Raw genomic sequence first — 13746 nt, forward strand, 5'->3', positions numbered from 1 at the left:
GCATTTGTTTCCATCCCACTTGATTTATTTTTTAACACCCGTTAACTGTCATGCCTTTGCCTCTGAAATGGGTCTCCAGTAATTACTTGACGGGAAGGATTTTGGTTGTGAGGGAATGTGTTTCCAATTGCTGCCTTTTCTAGTAGCATGCACAAGTGTAAAGCAGAAGCCTAGGGGCCACATGCCACAGAGGATTAGAGCAGTGCTGCTCTGGGCTGTATGTATGTATGTATGTATTTTTTCAGTGTCCACAATCAATTTAGTTTTAATATGATCTAAATGCATACCGTTTAGAAAATATCAAGAAAAACTTATGTACAAGAGTTGACGCTATTGCATTTGGATAAAGCTGGCAAGTTCTTGCTACTAGCATAGCCCAGGAAACACCGAGGAAACAAATATATTGGAATAGATGTTGTGGTGGTTGGCCCACAGTTTGATAGCTCTCAGGGTTAACCTGAAATTGTCTATGTTTGGTACTAGATGTAAAATTTCATCAGTTACCCTGCAACCATTAAGACTTCTTATGCATCTTATATCTAGATTTTTAAGCAGACTGTCATCTCTTAAGTCCAAGTCTTCTGGGATAGTCTGCAGTGCTAATCTTGCAAACAAAGTATCAGTCTCTATCCCAGCAAAACACAGTTTGATAACTGGTACAAATGCCTCCTCAGCAGCCCTTAAATCTTTTACTTCTTCCTGTAATTTCAACTTATCATAGAGTGAGGTGAAAAAGTCACTTCAGTCAACATGTCTTGGTGCAACACACAACTCATCAATATCGGCACCTTTTGTATGTACTCTTAATCCATAAGATCCAAATGGAAAAATTTTCCCCCCAACATTTTCAATTACAGACTGTGGAAGATTCTTGCTTTCACTGATTTCTTGTATCCACTCTTTTACCAGGTTATTTAATTTTCCCCAAATTAAAATTCTGTGCTGCAGTTCCTCTTCCTCTTCAAAAACCCCAAAAGGCTTCAGCGTCTCAGTTCTTTCCTGTGTAAGTCAGTCTCCTTTGGGGCTGCTAAGCTGATGGGAGAGGTAATGCCACAGTGCTTCTGTGGCGGCTGTGTTTGTTGTGATCCCTGCATTGTAACTGGAAAAGGCATCGTCTCCTGCGCGGGCACTGTCCAGTCACTCCCCTTCTGCTGCTGCTGCCCTGGGCATGACCCACTGAGGCAGGAAGGAGGGGGTGCCTGCCTCAGCCCTGGGTCCAACCCCACTCCTGCACCCTCTCCCACGGCTTTAAGTGCTTCTCCTCTGGGTTGTATAATATTTAGATGGGCACTTAGAGCAGTCCAAGTCTCGACATGAATAAAACTTGGAAGGTCTACATGACAAGGTAAATATCTCTCTGGGTAACCCTGAATTTCATCTATAGTAAACCTTCTGGTATTTGTCAGAATTCTGTTAGCTGGCACTTGCATACGATTGTAGTTAAGTGATATTTCTTGCTAACCATGGTGACTATAAGGCCCAGAAGTATTTTGAAAAACCTTTAACTGCCTCATCAAAGAAAGGGGATGTTCTTTTAGAGTACTAAGTGTATTTTATGATAGTCTAAATTACTGATTCACATATGGAACACATATTAACCAGAGCATCTCCCTCGGCAACCAGGCAAGATAACTAATAATTTATGATAAATTTTTTTAAACTCAAATCTTTAACTTCCTTTTTTAGCCGACTTGCATTTTTTGGGGACCATGTTTTTGTTCAATTATGTGCACAGCACTCTCAATGACTTAAATGGTAAAAAATGGTCCACAGTTTATCTGAAATTTAAACAGCTGTTGTCTTTACATTTTTATTAATATGTATTAATGTTTTCAAAGTAATTTTGCTGCTGGAATGAGAGTGTGCTTGTGTGTGTGTGCGTGTGTGTGTATTGTGTATGTGCACACGCACACACATCCTTCTTCTCAGAGGCATTTTTGGCAGATAAGAACATGATCTGAGTAGCAGATATATGATCTCATTTATTTTCCTGGGTAGTTTGCAATTTTGATTTAGGCTCAAAGGATTAAGTGTTTTAGCCTATGATGATTTCATAGACACCAATGCCTAGAACTTCTAATCTGCACCCCTAAGCTATTTGGTAATTTTTAACTATACAAATTATAGAGCTTCTGTGAGCCCATTCTACTAAGATGGAAAGGAGTGTGATGCCTGTATTTTGGGAAGATGAGTAGAACCTTTGAAGCATTTAATTCTTACTTTCAACATTTTGTTCCTCAACAAGAATATTTTGGAAGCAGTAGTAGCAGGGGTTTACTTTTTTTGGAATTTCCTCTACGTTCATTTTTGGTGGCAGTTTTTGATGAAAAAGACACCAAGGGTAACACTCTATTCATACCTATCTAAAAACGAGAAAGTGAGGATACTGCCTTTTAGCTGGAACCCTCAAGGCGTTATCTAACCACTGAAAACTTGATCTAAATAAAAATGGGATTAAGAATAGCAGAGATCAGAGGTTGGCAAACCCTCACATCTGCTGTGTCATGTTGCCTTTTCCTATTCATTCATCCTAAAAATATTGGATGAACAGCTATAGTGTGCCAGGCACTTTGTGTGTGGGGGGATATATCAGTTAAAATAGATAAAGATCCCTGTTTTCATGAACTTTACTTTCTAGTAGGGGGAGATGGGCAATATAAAATAGACATGATAATTAAGTAAATTGTATGATACACTAGAAGGTGATAAATGTTTTTCAGAGATAGAAAAAGGAGAGCAGGAGAAAGGAGATTGTGAAGCTTTGGAACTGGTGGGGGAGATTTGCAATTTTAGGTAACCATATTAGGTCTTACTGAGGAGTTGGCATTTAACTGAACTAGTGAGACAGCTAGTCATACATAAATCTGGGAAAGGAATGTTCTAGGCAAGGAGACTGCCAGTGCAAATGCCCTTCCACAGGAATGTGCTTGGAGTGTTGGAAGAACACAAGGAGTCCAGTGTGGCTGGAGATAGTAGGTGATGAGGTCATCGGCATCACTGGGGAGTCAGTCCTGTAGGACCTTCCTGGCTTTTGTAAGGCTCTCAGCTTTTTCTCTGGGAGGAGAGGGAAATCACTGGAGACTTTTGAGTGAATAAGTGGGATGATCTGCCTTATATTTTAAAGGAACTCCTCTGGTTGCCATGTCGAGACTAGACTGCAGTGGGGATATAAATTCCTAGGTTTTCTGTAACAAAGTACCACAAACCAGGTAGCTTAAAACAGCAAAAAAGTTATTCTTTCAGTTCTAGAGGCCAGAAGTTGAAAATCTAGGTGTTGGCAGGGTTACCCTCCCTCTGAAGTCTCTAGGGCAGAATTCTTTCTTGCCATTCCTGAGCTTCTGGTGGCTGCTACCAATCCTTGGTGTTCCTTGCTTGTAGCTGCATCACTCCAATCTCTGTCTGGTTGTCACATGGCCTTCTCTTCTATGTGTTCCTTTGTTTCTATGTGTTTTCTTCTTTCCTTATAAAGACACCAGTAGTTAGATTTAGGGCCTACCCTAATCCAGTATGACATCATCTTAATTTACATCTTAATTACTTTTGCCAAGACCTTAATTCCAAATAAGGTCATATTCACAGGTACTGGGTATCAGAACTTGAACGTGTATTTTGGGGAGACACAATTCAACCCATTAAATGGGAGGTAGAGGAGGGAGACCAGATGGGAGACAGGAGCACAGATGATGAGGACCAGAGTGGGAACAGTGGGATAGTGAAAAGTAATCTAATTCCAAATGTGCTTTGAGGGTAGAGCTAATGATCCCCTGACAAACTGGCTATGAGAGAAAAAAATTATCAAGGATGATGATATGATCTGAATGTTTGTGTCCCCCTAAAATTTATATGTTGAAATCCTAATGCCTAATGTGATGGTATTAGAAGGTGGGGCATTTGGGACATGCTTAGGTCATGAGGGTGGAGCCCTCATGAACGGGATTAGTGCCTTGTAACTGAGGGTCCAGGGAGATCCCTAACCCCTTCTGCCAGATGAGGATGCAGTGAGAAGGCTCCAGCTATGAACCAGAAAGAGGACCCTACCCAACTATGCTGGCACCATGATCTTGGACTTCCAGCCTCCAGAAGTCTGAGCAATAAATTCCTGTTGTTTATAAGATACCCACTCTGTGGTATTTTGTTATACCAGCCCAAACGGACTGAGATAACTGACTCCAAGACTTCAGGCCTGAGCAACTGGAAGAAAGAAGTTGCAATCAGCTGAGATGGAAAGATTGGTTTTGGTGAAAAGATCAGGAGTTCAGTTTTGAATTTAATTTGAGATGGCTTTTAGATGTCTAAGTGGAGGTGTCCTGGTGCAGTGTGGACTGTAATGAATCCATGTTACATCTGGTGTCACTTAGTAATCTATTAACCACTGAAAATTCACAATTTGGGGACAAACTGCACAGGCAAACCATGGTTTCCATCATGGACAGGCCAAAACCAAAACTTCTTTTTATCCACTAGTTATCTTTTCTTCCAGCAAAACTTTCTAACTTTACTTGTTCTTCAAAAGCCCACATTATTGGGTCTGCTGTCCCTGCCCAGTGACTCATGGAGTAGCATTTGAACAATAAGGAGCTCCTAAATCAGTTTGGGGAATTACAGAGGGACTTCTGGGCTAGAGTCACCAAGAATTGACAGTCAATATAAAATGTATTTCTGTTTTCTCATCTGATCACTGTGGAGATTCCAGTTCAACATTCTCTCCGAAACTTCTCTGTGCTCATATGTTCTCTTTCCTCTCAGTTTTTTCATATAAACCAAAGCCTGGCACCACTGAGTGCTGGGTTAGCAAGTGAGGTGTGGTAGCTGTGGGGCCTCCCCATAGCCATGAGGGAGCCCATTTCTGATGGGAAACTGCACTCCCTCTGGCCAGCAGAGTCCCTTTTAATAACCTAAATTCGCTAAACACATTGTAAGAAAATGGACTTAAACTTGTAGAGTTAAATTTGGGTTGAAAAATCATACTTACACTTTTCACTATTTTTCCAGGAAATCTTTTTCTGGGAATTATGTACATTTATTTTGCCAACTTCTCTTACTTTTAGTCCAGGATAACACTGCACTTCAACTTGTAATTTCCTGCATTCTTAGTCCAAGCATTCTTAGTCCAAGTTTTTGAAACCAGTAGTCTTTCGTTCAATAGGTTCTCTTGTAAATATGTAGTGGTCACTATTACTGATGCTTACCAGTGATACCTTCAAATCATATCTCGAGTATGAGGGAGACTCGTAAGGCTGTAAATTGTTTCAACTGTTTTGCACCTTTATTCAAAGATTATAATTTTAGAATTTTTTGAATAAGACATTGATATAAAAATCGTGGAATATTAATTTACTCAGCAAATGTTACTCAAGGTAGTGAGGATACATGAAGAACAATATGGACAAAAAAAATCCTGTTCTTGCATAGCCTTCATTCTAGAGGGGAAGGCAGAAAATTAACAAACTATGTAAATAAAATAGTCTCTCAGATGGTGGTGATAGCTATAGAAAAAAATAAGGTAGTCATAAAGTATGGAGAATGTTGGGGGAAGATGGAATGTTGCAGTTGTAAATAGGGAGACCAGAAACAAATGTTGAGAAGAAAATACTTGAGTAAAGACCTTGAAGAGGTATGAGAACCACGTAAATATGGGGGACAAGAGAGTCAAGCATCAGAACAACAAGTGCAAAGGCCCTGAGGCAGAAGAAGCCCTGACATGTTGAGGGAAGAGAAAGGAGGCCAGGTGGCTTAGAGTGAAGAAAGTGAAAGAGACTTTAAAGCAAAGACTCTTAAAAGAGACAAAGAAGGACATTACATAATGATCAAGGGATCAATCCAAGAAGAAGATATAACAATTGTAAATATTTATGCACCCAACATAGGAGCACCTCAATACATAAGGCAAATACTAACAGCCATAAAAGGGGAAATCAACAGTAACAACATCATAGTAGGGGACTTTAACACCCCACTTTCACCAATGGACAGATCATCCAAAGTGAAAATAAATAAGGAAACACAAGCTTTAAATGGTACATTAAACAAGATGGACTTCATTAGATATTTATAGGACATTCCATCGAAAAACAACAGAATACACATTCTTCTCAAGTGCTCTTGGTACATTCTCCAGAATAGATCATACCTTGGGGCACAAATCAAGCCTTGGTAAATTTAAGAAAATAGAAATTGTGTCAAGTATCTTTTCTGACCTCAGCACTATGAGACTAGATATCAATTACAGGAAAAAATCAGTAAAAAATACAAACACATGGAGGCTAAACAATACACTACTTAATAACCAAGAGATCGCTGAAGAAATCAAAGAGGATATCAAAAAATACCTAGAAACAAATGACAATGAAAACACGATGACCCAAAATCTATGGAATGCAGCAAAAGCAGTTCTAAGAGGGACGTTTATAGCAATACAATCCTACCTTAAGAAACAAGAAACATCTCAAATAAACAACCTAACTTTACACCTCAAGGAATTAGAGAAAGAAGAACAAAAAAACCCCCCAAAGTTAGCAGAAGGAAAGAAATCATAAAGATCAGATCAGAAACAAAGGAAAAAGAAATGAAGGAAAGAATAGCAAAGATCAACAAAACTAAAAGCTGGTTCTTTGAGAAGATAAACAAATTTGATAAACCATTAGCCAGACTCATCAAGAAAAAAAGGGAGAAGACTCAAATCAATAGAATTAGAAATGAAAAAGAATTCTGTTTCAGGTAGAGTGCCTATTTCCTCTTCATTTGTTTGGTCTGGAGGGTTGTTACCTTGTTCCTTCATCTGCTGTGTGTTTCTCTGCCCCTCATTTTGCTTATCTTACTGTGTTTGGGGTCTCCTTTCTTCAGGCTGCAGGTTCGTAGTTGACATTATTTTTGGTGTCTGTCCTCAGTGGCTAAGGTTGGTTCAGTGGGTTGTGTAGGCTTCCTGGTGGAGGGGACTAGTGCCTGTGTTCTGGTGGATGAGGCTGGATCTTGTCTTCCTGTTGGGTAGGACTGCGTCCGGTGGTGTGTTTTGGGGTGTCTGTGACCTTATTATGAATTTAGGCAGGCTTTCTGCTAATGGGTGGGGTTGTGTTCCTGTCTTGCTAGTTTTTTGCATAGGGTGTCCACCACTGTAGCTTGCTGGTCGTTGAGTGGAGCTGGGTCTTAGTGTTGAGATGGAGATCTGTGGGAGATCTTTCATCATTTGATATTACGTGGAGCCAGAATGTCTCTGGTGAACTCAGCTCTGCCACCTCAGAGGCACAGGCCTGACACCGGGCCGGAGCACCAAGACCCTGTTAGCCACATGTCTGAGAAGTAAAGAGAGAAAAAAAGAAAGAAAGATCGAAAAAAATAAAATAGAATAAAGTTATTAAAATGAAATTTAAAAATAGTTATTAAAAATAAAATATTAAAAAGTAATAAAAAAAGAAAAGAAAGAAAGAGGGGAGCAATGAAACCAAAAAACAAATGCACCAATGATAACCAGGGCTAAAAACTATACTAAAAAAACCCAAAAAACAAACAGGCAGAACCCAGCACAAATGGTAAAAGCAAAACTATACAGACAAAATCACACACGGAAGCATACACATACACACTCACAAAGAGAGAAAAAGGAAAAATATATATATATCATTGTTCCCGGTGTCCACCACCTCAATTTTGGGATGATTCCTTGTCTATTCAGGTATTCCACTGATGCAGGGTACATCAAGTTGACTGTGGAGATTTAATCCGCTGCTCCTGAGGCTGCTGGGAGAGATTTCCCTTTCTCTTCTTTGTTCGCACAGCTCCTGGGGTTCAGTTTTGGATTTGGCCCCGCCTCTGCGTGTAGGTCGCCTGAGGGTGTCTCTTCCCACCCAGACAGGACGGGGTTAAAGGAGCGGCTGATTAGGGGGCTCTGGCTCACTCAGGCCGCGGGGGAGGGAGGGGTACGGATGCCGGGCACGTCTGCAGCCGCAGAGGCCAGCATGAGGTTGCAGTAGCCTGAGGCGCCGTGTGTTCTCCTGGGGAAGTTGTCCCTGGATCACGGGACCCTGGCAGTGGCGGGCTGCACAGGCTCCCGGGAGGGGAGGTGTGGAGAGTGACCTGTGTTCGCACACAGGCTTCTTGGTGGCGGCAGCAGCAGTCTTAGCATCTCGTGCCCGTCTCTGGAGTTCGTTTACGTGGTGCTCTGAATCCCCTCTCCTCGCACACCCCGAAACAATGGTCTCTTGCCTCTTCGGCAGGTCCAGACTTTTTCCCGGACTCACTCCCGGCTAGCTGTGGCGCACTAGCCCCCTTCAGGCTGTGGTCACACAGCCAACCCCAGTCCTCTCCCTGGGATCTGACCGCCAGAGCCTTAGCTCGCAGGCCCCGCCCACTCCGGCGGGTGAGCAGACAAGCCTCTCAGGCTGGTGAGTGCCGGTCGGTCGGCACCGATCCTCTGTGCGGGAATCTCTCTGCTTTGCCCTTTGCACCCCTGTGGCTGCGCTCTCCTCCGCGGCTCCAAAGCTTCCCCCCTGCCCAACCCCCGTCTCTGCCCGTGAAGGGGCTTCCTAGTGTGTGGAAACCTTTGCTCCTTCACGGCTCCCTCCCAGAGATGCAGGTCCCATCCCTATTCTTTTGTCTCTGTTTTTTCTTTTTTCTCTTGCCCTACCCAGGTACGTAGGGAGTTTCTTGCCTTTTGGGAGGTCTGAGGCCTTCTACCAGCGTTCAGTAGGTGTTCTGTAGGAGTTGTTCCACGTGTGGATGTATTTCTGATGTATTTGTGGGGAGGAAGGTGATCTCTGCGTCTTACTCTTCCGCCATCTTGAAGGTCTCTTTCTCTTGTATTCTTTGAAGTTCCCGTAGTTTTATGAGTTTTCACCTCATTGAAGGCACACTGAAGAGCTGAGAAAATGTGATAAAGTCACTGACCACAAACTGACAGCCTAAAGTCTGGAGACAAGCAAACAATTTGTCATTGGAAGATCTGTTGCTCTTGGACAAAAGTCAGAGTGAGTGTGAACTGTGAGGGAGATGAGCTAGTGGGCTGCAGAGAGGCGGGTAGCAGCGGGCATGGTTTCCTATCTTTGTGTGGGAATATCATTTGCATGTTTTAATGGGGTTTCCAGATCATTGATGAGAAAATGGAGATCTGCACAGAGCTGGGAGGGTTGCAATGGAACATTTGAACTCCCCTCATTTTCCCTGGAGCCAGATCAACACCTGGTTGCTCCCAGCCACACCTCTCCATGTCAAGCAGGAGACATCGATGTCTGGACAGGCATGTTTCCAAGGGTCTGGCTCATTCCCTGCCGGGTCCCCGGTGTTTAGTGTAATGCCAGGTACATCAGGGCCACTGTGTACACACTTGTTGAGTGAATGAATGTTGAATGAATTCCTCAGTCTCACAGACGTGCAGGAAAAAGTTCATCAACTCAATATGACAGGTGAAGGATCCTCTCACTTTTCTGTACCTGTTGGGCTAGGAATCCTTGCCCTTAATAAATTTGCTTAGCAGCCCTTGGGAAAGTAACATTGAGTGATGAAAGGAGCATGGAGCTGGGGGACCACATCCCTGGATCCTAGTGCTGGCTCAGCCATCCCAGGATGTGTGACTCAGAGATTAGATGAGGAACATAGCATCTAGAAACCTTGGTTTCCTCCAAGGAAACATTAAAGAACAGTACCAATTAATAGTTTGTGGAATCCTTGGATTCTCTATTTCTTCCCTATTCTTTTTGGAGGAAATGGGCCTCAGTGGAATTCAGATGCCAGTTTCCCTCTGATAATAAATATTCTATTTGGTCCACTTCCTTTCATTGTAGTAAAACTAAAATAAATCATTTTGGATTTAAAAATTTTAAAAGATGTGTAATGAGTCAAAAATTCTATATATAATTTATCTTCATAATGTGTTGACTTTCTTCTGTGTTTACGTATGAAATCTACCACCTTCCAAACGATTACTGCTCCATGAAGCATTCTCTCTTCCTCCCAAGCAGCAGAACCTCCCCTCAGAATTTCAGTGGGCATCTGTGCCTTTCCCATGGCACAGATGGTCTACTTCACAACTCTTTCTATCCTATTCTTCTTCCATCACAGATTCTTAGGTATCAAGGACCGGTATCATTGGGTAATCTCCTGAATGTGTCTCTGGTACAGTGCTAATATTTGTTGGATTAAATTTTATGAGCAAAGTACTCATAGTATACATCTTCATGGAAAATTATTCAACACAATATGGGAAAGGTACCTAAGGTAAAAATATAAAGTTCTTAGCAGAAAAGCAGATCATAATTTGTTACCTAGTTTTTTAAAAAATTGAAACTATTTCAAGGAAGCAATCAATTAAATGTGACCAGCTTTCTATTCACTTGCAGTGAAGGAACTTCCGTAAAATGTGATACTGTGTAACCATTGATAATGTTGCAGAAGTATTTTTATTCCTTTCTGTAGATGTTTGATATTTTATCTAATAAAAAGTGTGAACAAAAAAATGCCTGTGGTATTTTACAGATCTGTAAAAATGACGTGTTCAAGCATATTCACATACACACATATCTCAAATGTCAACAGTAGGGGTTATAGTAATTTTCTTTCTCTTTTTTCTTTTAAAATTTGTATTCTTTAATTTTTCTATAATTAATGCTATGTTTTGCATGTAGAATATATGTACCAATGCTGTGATAAAGAGACAATCCATCCTATTAAAAATGTATAAGTGAAACTGATAAATACTGTTCATATTAGTTTTCTTCCCTCCAACATGTTATTTTTCTCTTAGGGTCTACAACCTGACACTTGAGTGTACTGTTCTGTGCAGACACAGAAATGAAGTTCAGTGATACTGACCGTAGATGTAAAGGCTGATCCTCGGTCTGACACTATCTGCCTCAATGACCATTGGCAAATTGTCTGTTTTTTTGTGTCTGTAATCATGTCTATAAAATGTAAAAAATATTGACTTATTCCAAGTCTGCAAACCTTGAGAAACAGGAAAACTGTTTGGAAAACTTTGGAAAAAATGATTTATAAAAATAGCTTCCTAGAAAAGGGAACCCACTTACACTGCTGTTGGGAATGTAAATTAGTGCAGCCACTATGGAGAACAGTAAGGATGTTCCTTAAAAAACTAGAAATGGAGTTACAGTATGATCCAGCAATCCCAATCCGGGCATATATCTGGAGAAAACTATAATTTGAAAAGATACATGCATCCCAATATTCACTGCAGCACTATTTACAATAGCCAAGATATGGAAGCAACCTGAATGTCCTTCTACAGATGAGTGGATAAAGAAGACATGGTACATATACACAATGGAATATTACTCAGCCATAAAAAGGAATGAAATATTGCCATTTGCAGCAACATGGATGAACCTAGAGATTATCATACTAAGTGAAGTAAGTCAGGACAGAGACAAATATCATAGGATATCACCTATATGTGGAATCTGAAAAAAATGATACAAATGAACTTATTTACAAAACAGAAATAGACTCACAGACATCGAAAACAAACTTATGGTTACCAAAGGGGAAAGGGGTGAGGAGGGGTAAATTGGGAATTTGGGGTTAACAGATACACACTACTGTATATAAAATAGATAAACAACAAGAACCTACTGTATAGCACAGGAGACTATATTCAGTATCTTGTAATAACCTATAATGGAAAAGAATCTGAGAATACATACATATATATGTGTATATTCTTTTTTTAATTTCTTTTTTTTTTAGTTTTTTTTGGCTGCATTGTGTCTTCATTGCTGCGCATGGGCTTTCTCTAGTTGCGGCGAGCAGGGGCTACTCTTCATTGTGTTGTGTGGGCTTCTCATTGAGGTGGCTTCTCTTGTTTCAGAGCATGGGCTCTAGGCGCACGGGCTTCAGTAGTTGTGGCACACTTGCTCAGTAGCTGTGGCTCTCAGGCTCTAGAGTGCAGGCTCAGCAGTTGTGGCACAAGGGCTTAGTTGCTTCGTGGCATGTGGGATCTTCCTGGACCAGGGCTCGAACCTGTGTCCCCTGAATTGGTAGGCAGATTCCTAACCACTGTGCCACCAGGGAAGTCCCTATATATTCATATATATATATTTGTAGTGTGTGTATGTGTAACTGAATCACTTTGCTGAAACACTGTAAATCAACTATACTTCAATAAAAAATATATATATATAACTTCCTACCAGGGACCTAACCAACCTAAGCATAGTGCGTGGAGTAACGCCAACTATTATATAAGCCTTTCTTATCTAATCAGCCACACTGAAGCGCTGTGGGTGACATAAATATATCTGTTCCTAAGTTGGATGTGGAAAAACCATCTTCCAAGCTGGAAATTGATGAATTCACACATTTTCTATTGCTCTCTCAAGCTGGGCTGAGATATGAACGAAATTTCCTAGAAGAAAAAGGATGAAGGTGGATTGTGACCACAGCATCTGCCTGTGACAGTGGAGACGGTCGCATGCTCCTTAACAGGTAGAGACTTGGACTAAGGACGATTGGGGGCCCACCTTCCTACCACCTTTGGTAGAACTCCCTCTTCCCTTATCTTCTCAGTGACAAGTTTTTCTCCCACCATGTGTGAAGGTGGCAGAGATCCACAATTCTAGAAAACTGAGTGTGCTTGTAGAAAATTCTCTCTTCCTCACCCTGACATGCAACAGGTCCTCAGCCCTACTGATGAGATTTCCATGAATTTCTTTCCTCTCCATTTCTACTATTTTCACTATTTCTCATCATAACTAACCTCTAAGTCTTCTCCTAAGCAATCCAGGCTTCCCCTTCTGATCCAGTTCTGTGCACCTACTTGTGGCTCCACAAATATGTTAGGCTGCGTTCTTGTCCTCTTGTCAGAAACCTCCTCTTGCCAGGGCTGTTCAGAGCCTGCCTCTGTGTACATACCATGTTCTATTTACCTCGCATCATACCCTATGATTAGTGCCCACTTGCTTGTCTTCCCTGGTAGACTTTGAGGTAAGAACAGAGTCCTTGCCCTCTTAATCCTCATCCAGGGCCGCATACTCCATAGGCATCTTTGTCCCACCCATGAACTCCCTCCACCATTTTGCAGAGCAGATATGAACTCCCAGTTAAGGCACTGTGAATGGATGAGCTTAAATCCCACAGTCCCTACTTGGAAAATGAAAGACTGATCACAAAAATTCTTACAGTTTCTCTTTATATGGAAAGTCTCACACTACAAAATTGAAAGTTCTGAGGAAACGTGAGGAAGTGTGATCCTAGAGAAGGAACTTAGGTGCAAAGAGAATTGATAATTCAACAACTAGATAATAACCTATTTGTCTGGAGGGTTTAGGGGAAAAAAGGGTTCCAGTGAGTTTGTGAGTGTGTGTGTGTGCGCTTAAAAGTGGAAGGCTATGACTTTGTCTTTATACACATGTGTTGTCTTCTTCTTGTCTTCAAAAAAATGGGTAAGCCAGGTCTCCCTCATTTGGGCCATCTTTCAAATCAAGCCTCTAAACCTCATATAATCTACCAGCTCTGGGTCACCTTTCTTTTGGTTCAGGTTCTTCATACCTGGGAGGGCTCGCATGACAAGGCCTTGCTGTAGACCCAGGAGAGAGAAGCTGGAAGAGGATTAATGGGACACATGGCTTTAGTCACATTACCATCAGCACCTTTGGGTACCCCAGTCTAGCTTTTGCCTTCAAAGCCAGCTATTCCTGAGCTCTGTTGATTGAGCCTTGGGTAAAAAGCTCCAGTAGCTGTATTAAAACTTGATAATATCCTGCCTCTGCTTTTATCTTTATTTACAGGAGTCACTTAGGGGTA

At 41.4% G+C, this 13746-nt stretch overlaps 1 pseudogene across 1 annotated transcript; it reads right to left on the reverse strand.

Moving 5' to 3' along the window:
• Positions 1-265: 265 nt before the first annotated feature.
• On the reverse strand, positions 266-1113 carry LOC309811121 (poly(A) polymerase alpha-like; annotated as a pseudogene). The gene has a single exon. The product of its transcript is annotated as a poly(A) polymerase alpha-like (transcript).
• Between the last annotated feature and the right edge of the window lie 12633 nt (positions 1114-13746).

This window comes from Mesoplodon mirus (genome assembly GCF_964341445.2).
Source record: "Mesoplodon mirus genome assembly, chromosome: 10".
Lineage (NCBI taxonomy): Eukaryota > Metazoa > Chordata > Mammalia > Artiodactyla > Ziphiidae > Mesoplodon > Mesoplodon mirus.